Source organism: Thalassophryne amazonica, chromosome 9, assembly GCF_902500255.1.
Source record: "Thalassophryne amazonica chromosome 9, fThaAma1.1, whole genome shotgun sequence".
In the NCBI taxonomy this organism is placed as follows: Eukaryota; Metazoa; Chordata; class Actinopteri; order Batrachoidiformes; family Batrachoididae; genus Thalassophryne; species Thalassophryne amazonica.
In genome coordinates this window covers 34,944,402-34,969,051 of record NC_047111.1, presented here as the reverse complement: position 1 = coordinate 34,969,051, position 24,650 = coordinate 34,944,402, and the positions used below count along the sequence as shown (strand labels likewise).

The 24,650-nt window shown below is 40.5% G+C and overlaps 1 long non-coding RNA gene across 1 annotated transcript; it reads right to left on the bottom strand.

The window, feature by feature from the left end:
* Nucleotides 1–1,425: 1,425 nt before the first annotated feature.
* LOC117516507 lies at nucleotides 1,426–22,098 on the bottom strand. The gene is made up of 3 exons (XR_004562435.1): nucleotides 22,002–22,098; nucleotides 15,661–15,663; nucleotides 1,426–1,436 (listed from the first exon to the last, which is right to left on the bottom strand). It is a non-coding gene; the product is annotated as an uncharacterized LOC117516507 (long non-coding RNA).
* Between the last annotated feature and the right edge of the window lie 2,552 nt (nucleotides 22,099–24,650).

Sequence of the window (24,650 nt, the reverse complement as noted above, 5' to 3'; positions counted from 1 at the left end):
TGGCAGCTGGAAACCATTAGAAAAATTTATCTGGCTTTCGGTCTAAATTTTACGGGCTTGGTAGAGAATAAGGAGTGTTACTGTCGCTTTAAGGACAGCCACCAGCGGTTGTGGGGCGCGCCGCGCTCCGAAGCCGCCATCGACAGGCTGAACGACCATTTCATTTCTAAACGGATGGCTGTCTGGATCCGTGACCATCGTGTGCCATTTCTCTGGTTATCACAAGAGATGGACATCAAACATTTTCTGGCAGATTTCACTTTTAACAAGAGATTTTGTCATGGAAAGCCGAGCGGAGGCTTCGTGCATCACGATGGATTCGCTACTGGAGCGAGACAAAACCACATCCGTTTTGGTCTCACAGGACAGCTATGAGATGGCGTTCAGACAGCTGTCAGTGGGTTTCCATCGAGTGATTATCCGAGAAATTGTGGATGTGCCTGGACATGCCAGAACGTCCCGTGAGGCTTCATCACGGCGCTGCTGTGCGCCATGCGGCACCGCCGCAACGCGCGAAGCCTCCGCTCCTGTTTCCATGACAAAAACTCCTGTAACAGTGGAATTTGCCGTTCATTTATAAACTGGACGCTGTGTTTTATCTGGGACGTCATCTGACTAGCACAGGAATTGTGAAAAGACGTGGACATCAGCACTTTTTCGGCACATTGAGACAGACGTGCGGAGGAATTCCGCGCGTCGCAGCGGTGCCGTATGGTGCACAGCAATGCCGTGATGAAGCCTCACGGGACATGTTCTGGCATGTCCAGGCACATCCACAATTTCTCAGATAATCACTCAATGGAAAAACCACCGACAGCTGTCTGAATACCATCTCAAAGCCGTCCTGTGAGACCAAAATGGAGGTGGTTTTGTCTCACTCCAGTAGCTAATCCATCGTGACGCGCGAAGCCTCTGCTCGGCTTTCCATGACAAAATCTCTTGTTAAAAGTGAAATCTGCCGGAAAATGGTTGATGTCCAGCTCTTGTGATAACCAGAGAAATGGCACACGATGGTCACGGATCCAGACAGCCATCCGTTTAGAAATGAAATGGTCGTTCAGCCTGTCGATGGCGGCTTCGGAGCGTGGCGCGCCCCACAGCCACTGGGGGCCATCCTTAAAGTGACAGTAACACTCCTTATTCTAAACCAAGCCTGTAACATTTTCACCGAAAGCCAGATAAATGGTTGATGTCCAGCTCTTGTGATAACCAGAGAAAGTGCACACGACAGTCCGGCTCCACAGAGCCATCAGTTTAGAAATGATCCGGTGGTTTGTGGCTCTCGATGACGGCACGGAGCGCGGCACGCCGAGCGTCCTTAAAGCTGTCCTTAAAGCTGTAGTAACAGTCCTTATTCTCTGTGAAGCCCGTAAAATTTTCACCGAAAGCCAGATAAATTTTTCGAATCGTTTCCAGCTGCCAGTCTCTAACAGTTTCTGAAAAAATTCTGATGGAAAAAAAGCCCATATCATTCCGCCATTTCCTGACAATGAAAATCCGCCGAGGGGGTGGACCACTCCTCACTCAAAGCCTGCTCACAGACGAATGACGCAACCGACAGGCGTGGAAAAACTCACGCATGCGCACAAGGGTTCAAGCTTGTCTGATGCAATCACACGTGATTCAAATCCATATGGTTTTTGAAAAAAATAATAAGGTCGGATACTTTTCTAATAGACCTTGTATTCCATAGAGCATGACTTTACATTGGACCATGACATTCATGGTCCAACAGGTCAAATTGCCTCAGTCACAGTTACTGTAATGCAGTTGTTGAATATGATCTATGAAAATTACTCCTGTATCCCCTGCGGTTGTTCATTGTCTGGTCGCCTGTAAGAAGAAGCTGCCTCTGCACATTTGCACTTGTTGATATAGGCCTGCATATATGACACATTCACCTTATATCAAATATCACAGTTTTTTATAATTGCACACTCTGCAAAACACAAACAATAAAAAAAATAACCCATCGCTCCAATTCATAATTATATTCCATTTTGGCTGAGGTGAACACAGAAGATGTGCTTTGTACTCCTAAATGGAGAAGCTGAAAGGAAAAGTGAGGAAAAAAAATAACAGAGACACCATCTGTAAATAACATGTTCACGTTCCCCTGCCAGTTCAGACATGACGGTTTCCAGGACACCATGATTTTGTCTCTGTAGCAACCATGGGTCGTCCTTCTCTGGTGCAAGGAGCAGCAACATAACATGCACCAGGTTCCCCTGCTGACTGTTGACAATTATAAATCAAATATAAAATTCAGTCATTCTCAACACTTTCCTGCTCCTCCTGGGGTGTATTTTTGTCCCTAGTACACTGTTATACACAATTTATAAGCTGTGATATGCACCATGATTCTCAATTTGGGATATCACTTTTGACAATATGTGCAACTGGGATGTATGTGCACCTGTCTGAAGGTTAAATGTCACAAATATACCAATGCTGAGGCGTGCACCTCTCCTTCAGGAAAACCCTACTGTCGAAATTAATGACATGACATGACAAATAAATAAATACACACAAAACAGAGGATGGTTCTGTGTTCTGGGGTTTAATATTGTAGTGTCTTAAAACTAAATTCAGTATTATTGGATTCTTGTTTGTGGTACTTAAAGAACACCTGATGTTATGACGTGAAGTTCCAGAACAAAACAAACGTTTTAATGATGATTTCCCTATTTTTGCCCACAGTAACATCATGAAGCGATTTAAATAATGGAAGCAGGAGTCATTCAGCTCTCAAACACACTTTTTCCATCATTACCAGGCTTAATACTGCACTCACTCACCCATCTTCAACCGCTTATCCGGGATCAGGCCTCAGGATACTGTGTGCATCCTCCTTTCAACATGTGCTTTATTACGTTACGTCAGTTGATATCATTGGTTGGTATGACATGAAAGTCTTTTTATGAAAATTGGCCAAAATATCACATATTTGAGGGGTTGGGAAAACCATGGTGATTTTGAAAAACCCTCTCTCAAATGTAAATGTTGACACCTGTCTGTATCTTGAACCACAACAAATGCTACCATCTTGGTCTCAAACCAGGACTAACAGGCTGAATCCATATCAAATGGGTGGTCTAAAGTTTAAGCTTTTGGACAAGAGTATGACAGGTCTGCAGTGGGGAAAATAAGTATTTGATTGACTGTTGATTTTTTTTTTAGTTTAGTTTTTCCATCTACAAAGAATGGAGAGGTCTGTAATTTTTATCGTAGGTGCACTTCAACTGTGCGAAACAGAATAAAAAAATAAAAAATCCCAAAAATCACATTGTGAGATTTTTAAATAACTAATTTGCATATTATTGCATGAAATAAGTATTTGATCACCTGCCATTCAGCAAGAATTCTGGCTCTCACAGGCCTGTTAGTTTTTCTTTAAGAAGCCCTCCTATTCTGCACTTTTTACCTGTATTAATTACACCTGTTTGAACTCGTTACCTGTATAAAAGACACCTGTCCACACACTCAGTCAATCACATTCCAACTTATCCACCATGACCACGATCTGTCTAAGGACACCAGGGACAAAACTGTAGACCTGCACATGGCTGGGATGGGCTACAGGACAACAGGCAAGCAGCTTGGTAGAAGAGAACAACTGTTGGTGTAATTATTAGAAAATGGAAGAAACTCAAGATGACTGTCAATCTTCCTCAGTCTGGCGCTCCATGCAAGATCTCACCTCGTGGGGTTAGGATGATTCTGAGAAAGGTCAGGAATCAGACCAGAACTACACAGGAGGACCTGGTCAGTGACCTGAAGAGAGCTGGGACCACAGTCACAAAGATTACATTAGTAACACACTGTCATGGTTTAAAATCCCGCAGGGCAGTAAGGTCCCCCTGCTCACGCCAGCACATGTCCAGGCCCGTTTGAAGTTCACCAGTGACCATCTGGATGATCCAGAGGAGACTTGGGAGAAGGTCATGTGGTCAGATGGGACCAAAATAGAGCTTTTTGGAATCAACTCCACTCGCAGTGTTTTGAGGATAAGAACAACTCCAAGAACACCGTCCCAACCATGAAGCAAGGGGGTGGAAACATTTACCTTGCCCCCCCCCCCCCCCCACACACACACACACTTCCTTAAAGTACAGAATGGTCATCCCTGCACTGAAAGGTACTGTACATCTACACACCAATCACATGCCTTTGCACAGCCCCATTCCACTACGTTATATATGACAGTGAAAATAGTTTTAGCCATTTGTCTATTTAATTCCTTCACTTCTTACAGAAGTATTTTTTTTCCTTTTCTTTTTATTGTTTAGGCAGCAATGACACCAGATCAAATTCCTTGTATTTACTTGGCAATTCTGATTCAAAACACAAGATATGACATTTCACAAAATATGAGTTATTTCATTGATGAAATGCAGCAAAAATCTAATTTTAAGTCACATTTGAATTGCAAAGGATGATTTGGCACAATGTATTATTCATGTAAATCTTCTTTTGTTGGAAGTCATTTTGAATTCATGACATGCAAACCCCCCCAAAAACAAACATACAAAAAACAACAACAACAAAAAAAACAAAACAAACAAACAACAAAAAAAAAAAAAACGATAATTTGAGTGTTGGCGTCTTAAATAACTTAAAGTCAGGTTTTAACCCTGTATCACACATATTTGTGTTGACACAGTACCTTGATTTACTCATTATTTGTTTTAACCCAAGCAGTGTTTATTTTACACCACTGCTCCTAGTTCAGCCTTATTTTAAAAATAATCATAATAATAAAAATGCAGAATGCGAGTCAGTGTCTGTAGAGGTAGATTTGGGATGGTTTCTCAGATGAGCTGATTTTACTGGTTGATTTTACACTGCTTTATTGATTTTGTACAAGGTCAACCAATATTGTGTTATCAGTAACATCCAATTTAATTAAAATATCACCATCGGCAGCTAATTTTCAACTTTTTCAACTGTTTGATGTCATTTTGTGATTACATTGACGCCAGAGGTCAGATCAGCACCTTGAAGGCTGGATAGGACTTTGCTTCCAAACTTCTCGAAGTTTGAAGAGCTCTTAAATTAGATCTGTATGGAGCCAATGAGAGACAGAGTTGTTGGAATATCACACTACATCAACATGAGAGCATTTTCAAAATGGTAGCACCACAACCAGGCACCACAGAAGCATGGAGATTAATATGAAATATGGAGCATATAGTAAATGCAGAATAATATGAAATGATAGACTATTTTTTTTCTGTCTTCTAATGGTTCAGCCCTGACAGTTAGTTATTTTTCTCCTCATTTTTTTAGCACAAGTTGCACAAGTGTGAGGAGAACTTGGTAAATAGTATAATTATAATAATTATAATAATAATCCATTAATGGCAGAATTAATTCATTCTGTCATTTGTACAAAGTTAAAAATATAACATATATATTTTATTTTTAAATAATGCACTAATTCTGAAGTTTTGTAACAAACACAGACAGATGCCAAAGGGATTATGGGTAAAATGTGCCTCCGCTAACACTGATTAGTTGACTCATTCATTCTATGTAAAATCCATCATGTTAATGTAAGGTGTTATAACTGGTGGTAAAATAAATAGAACACTGCCATCTACTGGTGCCCAGATGCTCAGTACTTACGGCAAATACTGCCATGAACATGGCAGTAGAGACAGTGGAAACGTGCCAAAACAAAATTCTAGATAATCCGTGTCTGCTGTGTTTAAGATGTGTGGAATTTAATAAACGCAAACTGAATTTCAGACATCTTATATATATTACTCTGGAACAAAGAGGACAGACAGTGTTTGACATAAACAGGACTCTAAATAGCAAACAGGAATCAATTGCAGTGATTCGAATTGAAAATAATGGAGAAGTAACCTGGGCTTCTTCTGGCATTTTTTTTTTTTTTTGTCCACTCTTTATTTATTGACCTTAAAGACCATATACACAAGCAAGAACAATTACAGTGTGTGGGTACACCATGTTGTTGTCGATTTGGCTGCTCCCGTTTCTGTTCAGGGTCGCCACAGCGGATACAGCCAGATCTGCACTGGTATTTGGCACAAGTTTTACGCCGGATGCCCTTCCTGACGCAACTCCAGTGTTACCTGGAGTGTGTGGGTATACCATAAACTCTTTAAATTGCATAACTTGTCTCTGGTAGTCCAAACTTGAATCATATGGAGGCAGCATCCTTTCCCTGTGTTGTGTAGGAGATCCATCTTGCCCACTTATTAGTGAAGTCTTCTCCTCTACACCTCAGGGTGAAGGTGATCTTCTCCATTAAAAATATTTCGTTCGCTATGTTTGCCCATTGTTTGAGGCTTGGAGAGTCCGGTTTGTACCATTTCTTGCTAATCGCCTTTTTTTTTTACAAGCAACAAGTAATATTTTTACCCAGATACCAGTCTTCTGGAATAATTCCATCTTATGACACCAAAATACAGGATTTTTACATCATTAGGAATTGGATATCCTAAAATGTTTTGAATCACTGAACAAATCTTGCCCCAAAATAGTTGGATTTTTGGACAAGTCCAAAATATGTGGGAGTTATTGGCATCCATGTGTCCACACAATCTGTAGCTGTGGTAACTGAACCTGTTTACTTTTGATGTGAGGTGTAATAAAGAAACAAACTGAGTTCTTCCATCCAAATTCTCTCCACTTCTTTGAGCTAGTAGTTGTGTGAGGGCTCCACATTGAACGCCAATCTTCTTGAGACATTTCCATACCCAGTTCTTGTTCCCACTTTGTTTAACATATCCAGTGTTATCACCTCTTTGTTTCTTTTTAGATTTTGTATATACTTCAGTTAAAATAGATATTACTTCATTACCATTTGAAGATATGTATGGTTTTATCTTTTTTCTGAAGAAATCACTGATTTGTAGGTATCTGAAAAATTCACAGTTTTCAATTTCGAATTCTCTCTGAAGCTCCCCCAAACTCTTGAATTTGCATCCTTTGATGAAGCCAAGGTCAGCTCTTCCATGTTTAAAGTCAGAGGCAAAGACAGGCCAAACAAGTATTTTGCTCTCACCTTCCATATTATATTCCTTTACAATTTTGGCCCAGATATTCATAATTTCATGTATAATTTCATTATCATTTTCTTGATATAAGATATTCATTCTATCTCCTAATGCTGTTTGTATTTGGAAAGGTTAGACGTTGGTTTCTATAGCTTTCCATTTTGCCTGATAAGGGGCAGCATATGCAAGCCAAATATCTCACTTGAGCTAGATAAAAATATTCCCTCAGGTTTGGCAAAGATAGTCCTCCCTCTTCTTTACTTAACTGCAGTGTTTTGTAACTAATTCTTGGTCTTTTGCCAGCCTAGACAAATCTAGAAATCCATTTATCCCAGGACTTATATTGTGTTTCTGGGATCTGGTGTGGAATAGCTTGAAAAAGGTATAACAATCTTGGTAGGATATTCATCTTTATCACCTCAATTTGTGTTCCCAAGTCCATGTTAAAAGCAAACCATCGCCTAAAGTCCTTCTGGATCTTATCATTAATCTGGTTGTAGTTAATTTTGAAGACAATGTCAAGTATTTTTGCTATTACTACCCAAAGGTATTTTGTTGTTTTAGGTTTCCATTTAATTCTATGTTTTACAGTAAGTTCTGGTTTATGGGTATAATTTAGTGACAGAATTTATGTCTTTGTTACATTTAATTTATACCCTGAATATTGTCCAAAATCTTCCAAAATTGTCATTAATTGAGGAAAAGTACTGTCAGGGTCCTGAAAATATACAATTGCATCATCTGCAAAAAGCCCAATGATATGTTCCTCTTGTCCTGTATTGATACCTTTTAAATGTTTGTTCTGTCTAATTGCCTGTGTCAGGGGTTCAATAAAAATCGCAAACAATGTTGGACTAAGACAGCATCCTTGACGTGTCCTGCATTTTAAGGTGAATTTATCAGTTAAATGACCATTGATTTTGATCCTGGCTGTGGGTTCCTGATACAATGTTCTGATACACTGTATTATTTGCTTATTAAACCCTAATCTCTCCAACACCTGATATAAAAATTCCCAATTGACGCAATCAAAGGCCTTTTCTGCATTAAGGCTAACCAAGACAGTGCTCAAGTCCTGTTTTTGAATCTGATCTATTATATGCAAGGTGCGCCTTATGTTATTGTGGGTCTGCCTCCCTTCAATGAACCCTGACTGGTCTTCATCAATCAGATGAGATATAAACATTCCTAGCCTTTTCAAAATAATTGAGGTGAATATTTTATAGTCCACATTTAGAATGGAGATAGGTCTGTATGATTTACAATGCTCTCTGTTTCTCCCCTCCTTTGGAATAATTGAAATTATGGCCTCGCTCCATGATGGGGGCAGTTTTCCCTCTGTAATTATTGAATTAAATGATTTTAGGAGCAGAGGACTTAACTCTTCTCTGTATAGTTTATACCATTCACTGGAGTAACCATCACTGCCTGGCGTCTTGTTTGGCTTTAACCGACTGATTGCTTCATCTAGTTCTTTTTTAGTGATGTTTGAGGTCAAAATATTGTTTTCAATTTTTAATTTCAATTTATTTTCATTTATATAGCGCCAAATCACAACAGAGTTGCCTCAAAGTGCTTCACACAGATAAGGTCTAACCTTACCAACCCCCAGAGCAACAGTGGTAAGGAAAAACTCCCTCTGAGGAAGAAACCTCAAGCAGACCAGACTCAAAGGGGTGACCCTCTGCTTGGGCCATGCTACAAAACATAAATTACAGAACAATTCACAGAACAATTCACGGACAAATATACAAGAAATGCAATTGACGCACAGGACAGGAGGATCACCAACACGAACACAGCTCCCATCTCTGGATGGATCTGCACCTTAAACAGAGAGAAAACAGAATCAGGCATCAGAAAGACAAGAAATACTGTATAATTTGTCAGCATTAAACAACAAGAAAAACAGAGAAATACTAAGGTGACCGCCAGCCACTAGCCCTAAACTTCACTAAAAGACCCACAATTTAGGTAAAGTTGAGGCCGCGTCCAGCTCCAATTACTAATAAAATGAATAAAAAGAGTAAAAAGCGTAAAACGAAACTGTACCAGCATGCTAGCCATATGAAAGGGAAAATAAGTGCGTCTTAAGTCTGGACTTGAAAGTCTCCACAGAATCTGACTGTTTTATTGATGCAGAGAGATCATTCCACAGAACAGGGGCACGATAAGAGAAAGCTCTGTGACCCACAGACTTCTTATTCACCTTTGGGACACAGAGTAGTCCTGCACCCTGAGAACGTAAAGCCCGGGCCAGTACGTAAGGTTTAATTAGGTCAGCTAGGTAGGAGGGTGCCAGTCCATGAATAATTTTATAGGTTAGTAGCAGAACCTTAAAATCTGATCTCACTGGGACAGGAAACCAGTGAAGGGATGCCAAAATGGGTGTAATGTGATCGAACTTTCTGCTTCGTCTCAAAAGTCTGGCTGCAGCATTTTGGACCAATTGGAGACCCCTAATGCTAGACTGCGGTAAACCAGAAAATAGAACATTGCAGTAGTCCAATCTAGAAGAGATAAATGCATGGATCAGGGTCTCAGCATCAGCCATAGACAGGATGGGACGAATCTTCGCTGTATTTTGCAGGTGGAAGAAAGCAGTCCTAGTAATATTTCTAATGTGGAGGCCAAAGGACAACGAAGGATCAAAAATTACGAGCCGAGACTGAGCGTTAACTGGTCCAATTGATGCCGATGTCTCACTGGACCAAGAACCATCATTTCAGTCTTATCAGAGTTTAAAAGTAGGAAGTTTCTAGACATCCAACTTCTCACTGCTGCAAGGCAAATTTCTAAGGATTTTATGTGAACGCGATTACCAGCAGTTATTGGCACGTAACTGAGTATCATCTGCATAGCTGTGAAAGGTAATCCCAAAACGCCGCAATATGTGCCCAAGGGGTGCTATATAAAGGGAGAAAAGCAGGGGGCCTAAGACAGACCCCTGTGGAACCCCACATTTCATGTCACTAAGGTTAGAGGTAGTGTTACTGTACAAAACACAGAACGACTGGTCAAGTATGACGTCAGCCATGCAAGGGCACTCCCAGTAATCCCAAAATGATTTTCCAGCCTATCAAGTAGAATATGATGATCCACTGTATCAAATGCAGCACTGAGATCTAACAGCAACAGAACCGTAGTGGTGTCCGAATCCATTGTAAGCAGAAGATCATTCACCACTTTAGTGAGTGCCGTCTCTGTGGAATGATATTTTCTAAAAGCAGACTGCAGTGGCTCAAAGAGATTATTCTCAGTAAGATAGTCTACGAGCTGCCGTGACACCACTTTTTCCAGAATTTTAGAGCAAAATGATAGATTTGTTATCGGCCGATAGTTTGTCAATACACTAGGGTCAAGATTAGGTTTCTTAAGTAATGGTTTAATCATTGCAGATTTGAAACATTTAGGAACAGATCCAGAAGTTAAAGAAAGATTAATAATTTCCAGCACAGTCGGCCCAAGAGTGGGCAAAAGGTCCTTAAACAATTTAATTGGTATAGGATCAAATAAACAAGTTGTGCTTTTTGTTGACATCATGAGTTTTGTCAGCATGCCTAGTGAGATACTGTCAAATTCTGTAAATCTAGGTAGTACCTCAGTAGTGGCGCCCACATCAATAGCAGGGTGTAGTGGCTGGATTAAGGCATGCCGGGATATGTTTAACCTGATGTCTTCTATTTTCTTCCCAAAGTAATCCAGGAAATCTTGTGCTGTAAAAGGACAGCGAACTACAGGTGGTTGTCCATGCAAAAGTGTTGCCACCATGTCGAACAAGAACATTGAGTTATGCTTGTTGTTGTTGATCAAATCAGACTAGTAAGTCCGCTTTGTAGTCAATAATGCATGCTTATAGTCTAAGATAGCATGACGCCACGCAAGGTGAAATACTTCTAATTTTGAATGACGCCATTTCCGTTCTAGACCTCTTGCTTTATGCTTGAGGTCACGCAAATAATCATTGAACCAAGGTGACTGTGATTTGGGGGAGCGTGGTTTTAACACAGGTGGTGCAATCATGTCAAGTGTACTTTTGAGCACTGAGTTTAAACTATCCACAAGTCTGTGTACTGACTGGGTATTTGTCAAATGTGAAGCTAAGACATCAGGCAGTCTAGCTTCGAGTTCAGTCTTAGTTGAGGAGTTGATGCATCGCCGTAAAGATATATAAGGTTGTTGTTCCACTAAACACGGCAGCGAAACTGTAAACTTAATAAGTGAGTGATCAGACACCACTGATGTAAGAGGCATGATGTCAATATTCGTGACAGCAATACCACGTGCGAGAACCAGATCCAGGGTATTTCCACTAATGTGCGTCGAATCCCAAATGCATTGCCGAAATCCTAATGCATCCACAATTTCCATAAATGATTTGCAGAGGGGATCAGAAGGCTTATTTATATGAATGTTAAAGTCACCAGTGATCAGAATGTTATCTACTCTAGTTGACAAGTTAGAGATGAACGCACCAAATTCATCTAAGAATTCAGAATATGGGCCAGGAGGCCTATATACAGTGACAAAGTAATACAACTAATTTTTATTCTTCTCACCTTGGCAATGTGTAATATCGTGAGCAGAGCGGAGAATCAGATGCTCAAATGAGTGATATTTGTTATTAGATATTAGAGCTCTATCTATGTTCGCAGACAAGATGGCAGCGCCTTCCCCAGTAGGGTGGAGGCCGTCCGGCATCAGCAAGCCACAGTGGCCCCAGAATGAAGGCCAGTTATCAATAAAGCTAAAGCCTTGCTGTCTACAAAACTTCGCCAGCCACCTATTTAATGATGTCAGATGGCTAAACGCCTCATCAGTACCCCGGGAGGGGAGGGGACCAGAGACTATTAATCAATGCTGACACATCTTTCTGGCAAGGTCACAAGTCCTCTCTATGTCCATTTTTGTGACCTCTGAGTGCTTCATCCTGATATCATTGGTGCCAACGTGAATAACTATGTGACTACAACCCCTGGCAAAAATTATGGAATCACCGGCCTCGGAGGATGTTAATTCAGTTGTTTAATTTTGTAGAAAAAAACGCAGATCACAGACATGACACAAAACTAAAGTCATTTCCAAAGGCAACTTTCTGACTTTAAGAAACACTATAAGAAATCAGGAAAAAAAAAATTGTGGCAGTCAGTAACGGTTACTTTTTTAGACCAAGCAGAGGGAAAAAATATGGAATCACTCAATTCTGAGGAAAAAATTATGGAATCATGAAAAACAAAAGAACGCTCCAACACATCACTAGTATTTTGTTGCACCACCTCTAGCTTTTATAACAGCTTGCAGTCTCTGAGGCATGGACTTAATGAGTGACAAACAGTACTCTTCATCAATCTGGCTCCAACTTTCTCTGATTGCTGTTGCCAGATCAGCTTTGCAGGTTGGAGCCTTGGAACGGCACCAAACAAAAGTTCCAGCATCATCACCTTGCCCAATGCAGATTCGAGATCCATCACTGAATATGACTTTCATCCAGTCATCCACAGTCCACGATTGCTTTTCCTTAGCCCATTGTAACCTTGTTTTTTTCTGTTTAGGTGTTAATGATGGCTTTCGTTTAGCTTTTCTATATGTAAATCCCATTTCCTTTAGGCCGTTTCTTACAGTTCAGTCACAGATGTTGACTCCAGTTTCATTTGTTTGTTGTGCATTTTCGATTTTTGAGACATATTGCTTTAAGTTTTCTGTCTTGACGCTTTGATGTATTCCTTGGTCTACCAGTATGTTTGCCTTTAACAACCTTCCCATGTTGTTTGTATTTGGTCCAGAGTTTAGACACAGCTGACTGTGAACAACCAACATCTTTTGCAACATTGCGTGATGAATTTACCCTCTTTTAAGAGTTTGATAATCCTCTCCTTTGTTTCAATTGACATCTCTCGTATTGGAACCATGATTCATGTCAGTCCACTTGGTGCAACAGCTCTCCAAGGTGTGATCACTCCTTTTTAGATGCAGACTAAGAAGCAGATCTGATATGATGCAGGTGTTAGTTTTGGGGATGAAAATTTACAGGGTGATTCCATAATTTATTCCTCAGAATTGAGTGAGTCCATATTTTTTCCCTCTGCTTGGTCTTATAAAAGTAACTGTTACTTATGTATCGCCCCTCTTTATCCTTAATTTCTTTAATTAATTCAAAATGAACAGAATTTGAGATCAGTATGGCCACTCCTCTTTTAGGGCCTGTTGGGGAAGTGTCGTGACACGGACCCACAACAGGGGGCATTAATGAAGGGACAATGGAATAGCCAAAAAGTAACAATTTAATGTTGTGAAGGTGCACAACGTAATACAGACAGATACAAATATGTGTTATATCAATCCGACAAAAGGTGATGTGTGGTAGGCTCGAAGATAGGAGACGTCCGGTGAGAGAAAAGCCAGAACCCACACAAGCCTCACCACCAGCGGACCTGAAGAACACCGGAGCCGCCAAGCCCTGCGCCCCAGGTGGCCACTGTCTTCAGCAGTCAGACCCGGTACTGCTGGCAGAAAACAGAAACAGTTCTGGATGAGTGTGAGTTCGCACACTCAGTAATTCCACAGTCTGTGTTCAGTAAGGAGGGAGAACCTCCACCTCCAATCACACACTCATGCAGCTCCTGAGATAACCACTTATCTGGGTGGGGTGTGAGGCGAAGCCGTCGCAGTCCACACCAAACGCCAACTCCGCAGACAGGGAATCCGTCCCAGGAAAACGGCTGTAAAAAGAGATCAGACTAATACTCGAATTTAAGGTTTAGCAGAGAAATTACCTGTATGGTAGAAGATTTCTCGGCGAGGAGGTGGAGTTGCAGTCCGGTCTTTGTAGTGGTGGTGATGGGTGACAGCTGGTGTTGATAGATGACAGCTGTCACCTCCAGCGGCTCCGACGCCCTCTCGTGCTTGGAGCCCGCACTCCAAGCAGGGCACCATCTGGTGGTGGTGGGCCAGCAGTACCTCCTCTTCAGCGGCCCACACAACAGGGCCTTTCTTAAAGCTACTAGAAAATGCGTTTTTATGTCCAAGCTTCTTTAGTTTGCTGAGAAAGATGTGTTTCTTTTAAGTATATCACCTGAATTTTTTCTTTTCTCATCTTAGCGAGTATTTCCCCCATCTTAATTGGGCTGTTTAAACCATTAACATTTAAGGATGCAATATTTACCATATTACCTTGTGTCATTAGAATGGACAAAAAATAAAATCAGTAGCCCCACCAACACTGTAAAGATAAAAAGAAACAATTGAACAGTACTGAACAAAAAAATACAACTGGACTCCAAAAGGTGGAAGGATCTCCTGTCCCTCCAGTCATTTGATCCCGTTGGAGGACCAAAGGAAAAACCTCTTGTCAAAAGAGGGCCCTAACTTGGTACTGACTTCCATGTAGAACATGGGAGCGATAGCAAATGTGTCCAACGTATAAACTTAAAACTAAGTAAGCACACAGCCCTGAGCATCCTAGTTTGTGCATATATTGGGTCTTAATGTTAAGTAACCATTTACCCTTGAGATACCTGAATTTTCCCATCATTTTATTTACTTTTCTACCTCACCATCATTGATCCGAGGGTCTTTGGAAGTTTTGTAACTTTTCCTTAGCTCGTTGCACTGCTGCTGCATTGTTCCCCCACGTCGCCTCCGCGCGCTGCCATCCCATCGCCGCATCAAGTCGCGCCTCCGATGCTGCATCAAGCATGGGTTGCGCAGCGGGATCCTGCGTCTCCCCCATGAGACCACGTCTCTTCAGCTCTGTGTTGACCTCACTCATGTTGCTATAGGAAGGACCCCCGTATCCCAGTGAATCCTCATTTTGGTGAACGGTGCCTGGAATCTGATCCCTTTCTCCTTTAAAACTCTTTTAGCAGCTTTGTATTCTTTTCTCTATTGGACAATCTCCATTGCATAGTCGTGGTCAAATGACAGTGGTATGTTTCCCTGTTGTACTTTCTTCTTCCACAACTTTCTCAGGACCCTCTCCTCAGTAACATATTCCAGAAAGGTCACAATGATTGGTCTTGGCTGATGTCCGACGGCGGGTCTCTGTGCCAGCGACCGGTGTGTGCGTTGAATTTGCAGCGCTGTGCCCTCCAGTAAATTTAGCTCATGTTGAAGCAGGTTTTCCACAAACTTTATGACAGACTCACCCTCTTCCCTTTCATCAACTCTGTAAATATGGATGTTATTCCTCCACGACCTGGACTCCAAATCCGTGAGCTTGTCTTGTAGGGTTTTATGCTGTTTCAGTAAAGGAATCAGCAAGTCATTTGCTTCCTGAGCCCAGTTTTTCAGCTTCTCTACCCGTGATTCCATCTCGCTCACTTTTGCACCCTGTAGCTGCTGCTCAGCAGTGAGTGAAGTGAGCCTGTGGTTCATCTCTTCTTTAAAGCTTGCCAACTTTTCATTCATGTCTCTTCTTAGCGCTTCACCAAATGCACTGAAATCCCCCTTCATCTCCTTTTTCAGGCTTCGTATCTCCTCCGTGATGCTCTTCAAACACGTGGTAATACTCATGTTAGCATGTTCAATGTTTTCCTCTAGCTCGGAAGCTAACTCACTGTCGGCTTCACCCTACGAATTTTAGACTGATTATTTCAGCCTTCAAGACCCTTTTGTTTCCTCTTCCCACTCATACCAACTTGTTTATTTCCAAATCTTCAAACGTTTTGAGTTTTAGGAGAAGTTCTGCGTTAGGCTTTCAGGAGCTCCGATGCTTCGGACCCTACCTCGCCATGGTGTAACCGGAAGTCTCTTCAGGCATTTTTACATAAACACAATAACATCTATAAACCCAGAGAATATATTCACAAGAGTTTTAGGCACAATAGAGTTTAATGCTATTATCCGTGTGGAGCCTGATCAGAGCGTCTCAAATGTGTCTCAAATGTGTTTGTAACCTCAAGGGAGTTCTGGACTGCAGTGAAGGAGTACCTTCAACCTTTGCCACATGGATCCAGACCAATGCTGCTTCTGGATGCAGAGATTAGTGAATATATCACAACTAACCAACAGCCAAAGGGGCTCTAAGAAGTGTGCCACATCAGAGAGACAGAAAATGGTATCATGGGAAAAAAAAGACAGAAGGGTCATTATGAAGAATAATAACCAGGGAATAAATCAATAGATCTTCAGCTCCCACCAAATTGGACCTGTAGAAGGACGGGTTTTCAAGCGCTCACTGACATTTGGCCGCTCCTTGATTTTATCTGTTATAATTCCAAAATGTTAATGCAGTTTGTTATCAAACCCCTTGAATTAAAGCTGAAAATCTATACTACAAGCGTATGTTGATTTTTTTTTATTCAAATCTGTTGTCGTGGTGCATAGAGGCAAAAATCCTAAAACTGTCATTGTCCAAATACATACAAACCTGAAACTCTCATTTATCTTATAGGCTGAGGATAATATGATGTTGAGTAATTGTTTTGATGACACACATACACACACATGCAGCAAAGACAGTGGAGCTCATTTCTACATTTCCCGCACCGCGGCAATGCCGTTAATAGAAGGAATGAAGAAATTAAAAGAAGTGAGCAGAGAGAAGCTTGAAAATCACCTGAGTGAGGTGACACAGGACTTACAATCGTCAGTGTGCTGAGAAAGAAAGAAGCAAGGTGCTGTATGTCTTTATGACCTGTACCACTGCTTGTTAAAAGTTTAATAAGAACAGAAAATTGTTGCTTGATATCAAATTTTCAAACAAAACCTGCTTTCTATTTTAACAAAAACAAAACTCCTCAATCATGAAGAAAAATGAGAACAGAACACATGAAATCCTGAGAGAAAGGTCCCACTGCTTAGGCAAGATAGATAAGACTTTTTTAGTGCAGGCTGGAATGAAATTTGTGGCAAACATCACAGTCAGTAGGTGCACAGCAAAGTACTGTTCCAAGATCGGCTGACACTGGTGCTGGGATCTGGGGCGGAGGTGTTGGTGCACTGGTTTTGGAGTCTTATTTCTCACTTTGCAATGTGTGATACCGCTGACTTGAGTCCCATTATCCCACTTCCCTGTGGCGCCACATTACGTCGAGCTTCCAGGCAAGAAACTAAAAAGAGTTTTGCTTCCACTGTCTTAATAAATATATCAATAAATATGAACATTTTTATGTATTTTGGTGTTTTTATTTGCAATTTCAGAAGAAAACATGAAAAAATTCCATTTTCCCATGTCTAGGCATTTTTAAGATTAAAAAAAAAAAAAAATGATTTAAAAGTAATCCGGTTTACAGTATTTTGCTCAAGGACACTTAAATGCACCTACTATGAGAGCCCAGTCTCATGCTTTTTTTTTGTGATGTCATGAAAAGCGCCCCATTTTTGTGACACAGGCTTTTTTATTTTGCTATTTAGAATCCTCCCCCTTCTCTTAGCTCTAACCATAGTGTATGTGTGTCCCCTCTCCTAAGCCTAACCATAACCCCCCGACACCCCACATTTCACGCCTCCATCACAAAATGAAATCATGCCCCCATCACGAAAGGCTCCACGTTTTCATGCCCCTGTCATGAACCCATAGAATAATGCCACCACGAACTGCCATGAGACTGGGTTGACCTTGAGTACTTAGAGATGTAATGAACAACCTGTAATGGACAAATGACAATGGCAGCATGATTGAAATTATTTGGGTACAGTGGTGTTCTAACCCTCCGAATTAAGATTCAGTGAGGTTATAAACAAATGTCTTTGAGGGGGTCAAAGTACTTACAAGCCCTTCTTGCCTATAATTTTAAATTTTATATTTCCCATATTCCTGCTTGGAAAACTCATGTAATACAGTTTCAGACACCCCTAAAGTGGGCATACTATTTCTTAGTCAAATGTTTCTTTGTTGAATGTCGCCTATCATTGGATTGGCTCATTTAACTGCGCTCCAGTGCGCAACACAAGCCAAAGATACTGTAAAAGGTTAATGTAAGTAGCTAGCTTAGTGGTGCAGCTTAGCTAAAATTTCTATAAAATTGTTCATTTTGTGATAAAAGAATGAAATTTGGCAGACATATTATAAATTAACTAATGTTTATTTTCAGATATGGAGCCATGCTGCAGCTGACCTCTAATGAGCTACAGGGGTCAATAAAGAATTACACAGGAGTCAAAATTTAAAAATGCTCCAATCATCTTGAAACCCATACCACATTATTTGTCTGATCGTAATGATTCCAAAAAGGTATAGTTTGGACTATCTATGAATGAATTTCATAGAGTTATGAGGTAAAAACAGCAAAAACCGTGACACACATCAGTTTCAGTTTGTACAAGGGTCAAAAGTTAAAGTTGCTCCAATTTGGTAAAAAAAAAAAAAATGATGAAAATTATTGGTTGAGTTAATAGTATTTTAAAAGGAATAGTTTACCCCATCTGTCATGCTTAGTTATCATGTTACAGAGTAATATATGTCACATGTCATATAATCCAATGGATGTCGTCCTTGTTTGACCAATTACTTTGGAAGCCAAGCATTCAACACAGTCAAAACTATTGCATTTATTAATACTTTGCATCACTTCTTACCAAAATTGGAGCAACTTTAACTTTTGACCCCTGTACAAACTGAACTGATATTTATTGCCATTTTTACCCCATAACTCCAGAACATTCAGTCATAGATAGTCCATAATACACCTTTTTGGAATCATTATGATCAGACAAGTAATGTGGTATAGTTTTCTACATGAAAATAAACACAATTTAATTTAGAATATGTGTGCCAAATTCCATGCTTTTATCATAAATTGAACACTTTGTTTTGGTATGGCACCCCACTAGCTTGTTTAATACATTTCCTTACCTTGAGAAGTTATTAATTCATACTTTCACCTGAATTACCAGTTTAAACACCCAACTCTACCACCACCACTGCAAATATGCAAGGGCCCCCTGATTATCATTGTACAAGTCACACTGAATGGCAGTGTATATGAGGTCTGTTAGAAAAGTATCGTACCTTTTTATTTTTTTCAAAAACTATATGGATTTGATTCATATGTTTTTACGTCAGCCAAGCTTGAACCTTCGTGCGCATGCGTGAGTTTTTCCACGCCTGTCGGTTGCGTCATTCGCCTGTGGGCAGGCTTTGAGTGAGCACTGGTCCACCCCTCTCGACGTTGTTTCATTGCGAGGAAATGGTGGAATGATTTGGGCTTTTTTTCCATCAGAATTTTTTCAGAAACTGTTAGAGACAGGCAGCTGGAAACCATTCGAAAAATTTATCTGGCTTTTGATGAAAATTTTACGGGCTTCACAGAGAATAAGGAGTGTTACTACAGCTTTAAGGACAGCCCACAATGGCGCACTGCGCACCGCGCTCCGAGCCGCCATCAAGAGGCAGAAACCACATCATTTCTAAACGGATCGCTGTGTGGAGCTGGGACCATCGTGTGCAATTTCTCTGGTTATCTCAAGAGCTGGACATCAGCCATTTTCCGGCAGATTTCACTTTTAACAAGAGATTTTGTCATGGAAAGCCGCACGGAGGCTTCGCGCGTCACGACCGATTCGCTGATGAAGCGAGACAAAGGAATACCTCTGTTTCGGAGTGCCAGAGGACAAGCCCAGCTCTCCACAATTTCTCTTATACTCACTCGACTGGTAAGCACTGAAAGCCCAGATAGGCATGTCCCAACTTGTCCTCTGGCACTCCGAAACGGAGGTGTTCCTTTGTCTCGCTTCATCAGTGAATCGGTCATGACACGCGAAGCCTCCGTGCGGCTTTCCATGACAAAATCTCTTATTAAAAGTGAAATCTGCCGGAAAATGGCTGATGTCCAGCTCTTGTGATAACCAGAGAAATTGCACATGACGGTCCTGGCTCCACACAGCCATCTGTTTAGAAATGATGTGGTGGTTTCTGCCTCTTGATGGCGGCTCGGAGCGCGGCGCGCCGTGCGCCATTGTGGGCCGTACTTAAAGTGGTAGTAACACTCCTTATTCTCTGTGAATGCCGTTAAACTTTTCACCGAAAGCCAGATAAATTTTTCGAATGGTTTCCAGCTGCCTGTCTCTAACAGTTTCTGAAAAAATTCTGATGGAAAAAAAGCCCAAATCATTCCACCATTTCCTCGCAATGAAACAACGACGAGAGGGGTGGACCAGTGCTCACTCAAAGCTTGCCCACAGGCGAATGACGCAACCGACAGGCGTGGAAAAACTCACGCATGCGCACGAAGGTTCAAGCTTGGCTGACGTAAAAACATATGAATCAAATCCATATAGTTTTTGAAAAAAATAAAAAGCTACGATACTTTTCTAACAGACCTCGTATAACAGTTAAAGTCGTATATGAATGATATGGTCAAACTGCAGTGCATTGAAAACCTTTAACTTTGCAATTCAGTGTTGTCTGCTGCCATGGTTATCTGGATGAGAATAAGCATCAGGAAATAAATAAATGAATGAATGAACTTGGCTTTGAGAATGTACTCAGGATGTTGTATCTTGAGCAAATATTTGCATGTACTCAAAGGTAGTGTGTTGGCTGCAGCTTTGTTCACATAATTACCTGGGCGTGCCTACTTGGGCGTGCATGAAGCAATGAAAGATAACCTGACGTTATTGTTGAGTGAAGGCCACCTCAAATAATTGTGGTGTATTTGTCACAGTGGAATGGAATCAACTAAATGAGCGAAACGTGCGTCAGCTTGCAAGTTTCTCCTCGAAACTCTTCACTGGTGTTGTTTTTCTGGCTGAGTGTTTGTGTCTTCATGGTTGGTAGTTGAGATGAGTGCTGCACCTCATGTTCACAATAGTTTAGGAGGAGTCATGCAAAGGAAGCTTGTAATTTTGGAAAGATAAGTGTAATGTTGAACATGTTTTTTTGTACTTAAATCAAGTGTACGAGTACTTTCAGGATTTTGGGCTGAAATAAACATCTTTATTGATGAGGACACATGCTTCAGTGGCTGTGCAAGAACCACTTGTATGAAGAAATGCATTTCTAATGGCATGAATGAGTGATTATAGACAACCTTCTGTTTTTTTGTAGATACAAACAACATTCATAAGTGGTCCAGGCCTATAGAAGAAGTCATGTAATTATTCTGCTCTCACTTCACCCAGTGTTTTCAGTAATTGAGTGAGTATTTTAATTTGAAGCAGTTTTATTATGAAAATGCTGCATTCATACATTCCACATTATAATTATGTTACTACTTTAAAATAAGACATGACCCAAATCCAGTTGCACTATGCTCTGTAGACAGATAGTGAAGGTAGGATCCCACAGGTGTCTTTACAGCTGGCACATGGTGGTGAATATTTTCATCTTGTACTGTGTAGAGAAATTGAGGACAAGAAAAAAACAAAATCTGTACTTTTGAATGTCAGCTGTGAGAATGCTGTAGGATCAGCCTGCTTGTTTTGGCTGTTTCAGTTGTTATCTTTCAGATGACCAATGTGGGATTGTGACATCAGGGCCATTCAGTGCACAAGGCCAGTGTGGTCACCAGCATCCTTATTCCCAGACTTTTCTGTCACTCAACCATCAACTTTCATGACTGACCACACTGATTTTCCACAGCCACATTGTACTATTATGTTCTGGTTGCCAATATCTCAAAATGAATAGTTCATTAGCCTTCAACCTTAGTTTTTTTTTGCATTTATTAAATTTGTAAAAATCTAAAAAACAAAACAAAACAAAAAACTATTCACATCATCATTATTGTATGTAGAAATTTTAGGGAGATTAAAGAATTTTATCCATTTAGGAATAAGGCTGTAACATAAAAAAATGTGGAAAAAGTGAAGTGCTGTGAATATTTTCTGAATGGACGATATTATTCAATCTTGAAGGTGATGCTATGACATTATGAAGACAAGTAACAGAACATTTGAAATTTCTGTGTCTAAAAAGTGAACACCTTTGCTCCACATTGCTGAATCATAGTCTGTTATAAATGCATCTAGCTGAGTAATTTGTTTCTGAACACAGGGTTCAGAAAAAGCATTTGACAGGGATTCTTGTATAACGTTTTTACACATTGTACAAAAGTTTGCTTTCAAACAGATGAGAAACAAAAACAGAGTCCTTAATTGAAAATACAGTAGAGTCCATCTTGGATCTCTAATATACAACCCCTGGCAAAAATTATGGAATCACCGGCCTCGGAGGATGTTCATTCAGTTGTTTAATTTTGTAGAAAAAAGCAAATCACAGACATGACACAAAACTAAAGTCATTTCAAATGGCAACTTTCTGGCTTTAAGAAACACTATAAGAAATCAGGAAAAAAAATTGTGGCAGTCAGTAATGGTTATTTTTTTAGACCAAGCAGAGGGAAAAAAATATGGAATCACTCAATTCTGAGGAAAAAATTATGGAATAATGAAAAACAAAAGAACGCTCCAACACATCACTAGTATTTTGTTGCACCACCTCTGGATTTTATAACAGCTTGCAGTCTCTGAGGCATGGACTTAATGACTGACAAACAGTACCCTTCATTAATCTGGCTCCAACTTTCTCTGATTGCTGTTGCCAGATCAGCTTTGTAGGTTGGAGCCTTGTCATGGACCATTTTCTTCAACATCCACCAAAGATTTTCAACTGGATTAAGATCGGGACTATTTGCAGGCCATGACACTGACCCTATGTGTCTTTTTGCAAGGAATGGTTTCACAGTTTTCGCTCTATGGCAAGATACATTATCATCTTGAAAAATGATTTCATCATCCCCAAACATCCTTTCAATTGATGGGATAAGAAAAGTGTCCAAAATATCAATGTAAACTTGTGCATTTATTGATGATGTAATGACAGCCATCTCCCCAGTGCCTTTACCTGACATGCAGCTCCATATCATCAATGACTGTGGAAATTTACATGTTCTCTTCAGGCAGTCATCTTATAAATCTCATGGGAACGGCACCAAACAAAAGTTCCAGCATCATCACCTTGCCCAATGCAGATTTGAGATTCATCACTGAATATGACTTTCATCCAGTCATCCACAGTCCACTATTGCTTTTCCTTAGCCCATTGTAACCTTGTTTTTTTCTGTTTAGGTGTTAATGATGGCTTTCATTTAGCTTTTCTGTATGTAAATCCCATTTCCTTTAGGCGGTTTCTTACAGTTCAGTCACAGACGTTGACTCCAGTTTCCTCCCATTCGTTCCTCTTTTGTTTGTTGTGCATTTTCGATTTTTGAGACATATTGCTTTAAGTTTTCTGTCTTGACGCTTTGATGTCTTCCTTGGTCTACCAGTATGTTTGCCTTTAACAACCATCCCATGTTGTTTGTATTTGGTCCAGAGTTTAGACACAGCTGACTGTGAACAACCAACATCTTTTGCAACATTGCGTGATGATTTACCCTCTTTTAAGAGTTTGATAATCCTCTCCTTTGTTTCAATTGACATCTCTTGTGTTGGAGCAATGATTCATGTCAGTCCACTTGGTGCAACAGCTCTCCAAGGTGTGATCACTCCTTTTTAGATGCAGACTAACGAGCAGATCTGATTTGATGCAGGTGTTAATTTTGGGGATGAAAATTTACAGGATGATTCCATAATTTATTCCTCAGAATTGAGTGAGTCCATATTTTTTTCCCTCTGCTTTGTCTAAAAAAGTAACCGTTACTGACTGACACAATTTTTTTTCCTGATTTCTTATAGTGTTTCTTAAAGCCAGAAGTTGCCATTTGAAATGACTTTAGTTTTGTGTCATGTCTGTGATCTGCTTTTTTTCTACAAAATTAAACAACTGAATGATTCCATAATTATTGCCAGGGGTTGTATAATGTTCAGCATTGGTAGGCTGCAGACCGGGACCTTCGGTCAGTCATGGAGCAGGCATGGCATCCTGAGGCCTGTCCGGTGCCTTGGTAGTGCTGGAGAAGGATCAGTCAGTGGTGTTGTCAGTGACTCGGACAGAGAGAAAAAGAGCAGAATCAGTCGGCTGGAAAACCTGCACCTAAGGTATGAGTTCATCAGTAGTAAATCAACAGGGAAGCAGACCTAATACTAAGGTATAATTGTTGACACCTAGTCCTATGCCCCCCTAACAGACCCAGAACTTGGATGAAGGGAAGCTCAGACCTGTTCTGTTGCTAATAAGATGAGTTAAAGGGATAGGAAGCATAGTGCCACACTATACCAGTATGCTACCATAAGAGAGGGAGAATAAATGTGCGTTAGATTCTGTAGAGATGTTCAAGTCAAGACTCGAGTGTTTTATCTCCGCAGGCCAATCAATACATACTGCTAAATTTAACTGGACCAATATCTTGTTCTGTTTGACAAGCAGCCCCAAGATATTTAATTTACAATGATATAAATACAGATTATAGAGATATACATTAAATTACATGTAGTTCAAAATGGTTTTAAAACAACAGTGGATCGTGAGATCCTCCTGGATCGCCTTAAGAATGTGGTCAGCATTCAGGGCTATACTCTAGAATGGTTCAGATCCTACTTAACGGATAGGAGTTTTTGTGTAAGACTTGGAGATTTTGTTTTCTCCACAGCTACCCTGTCATGTGGTGTACCACAAGGGTCCATTCTTGGGCCACTTCTTTTTTCATTGTATTTGCTTCTGCTGGGTTCAGTTTTTCATAGATTTGGGTTGTCATTTCACCTCTATGCCAATGACAGCCAAATCTATGTGCCCCTAAAGTG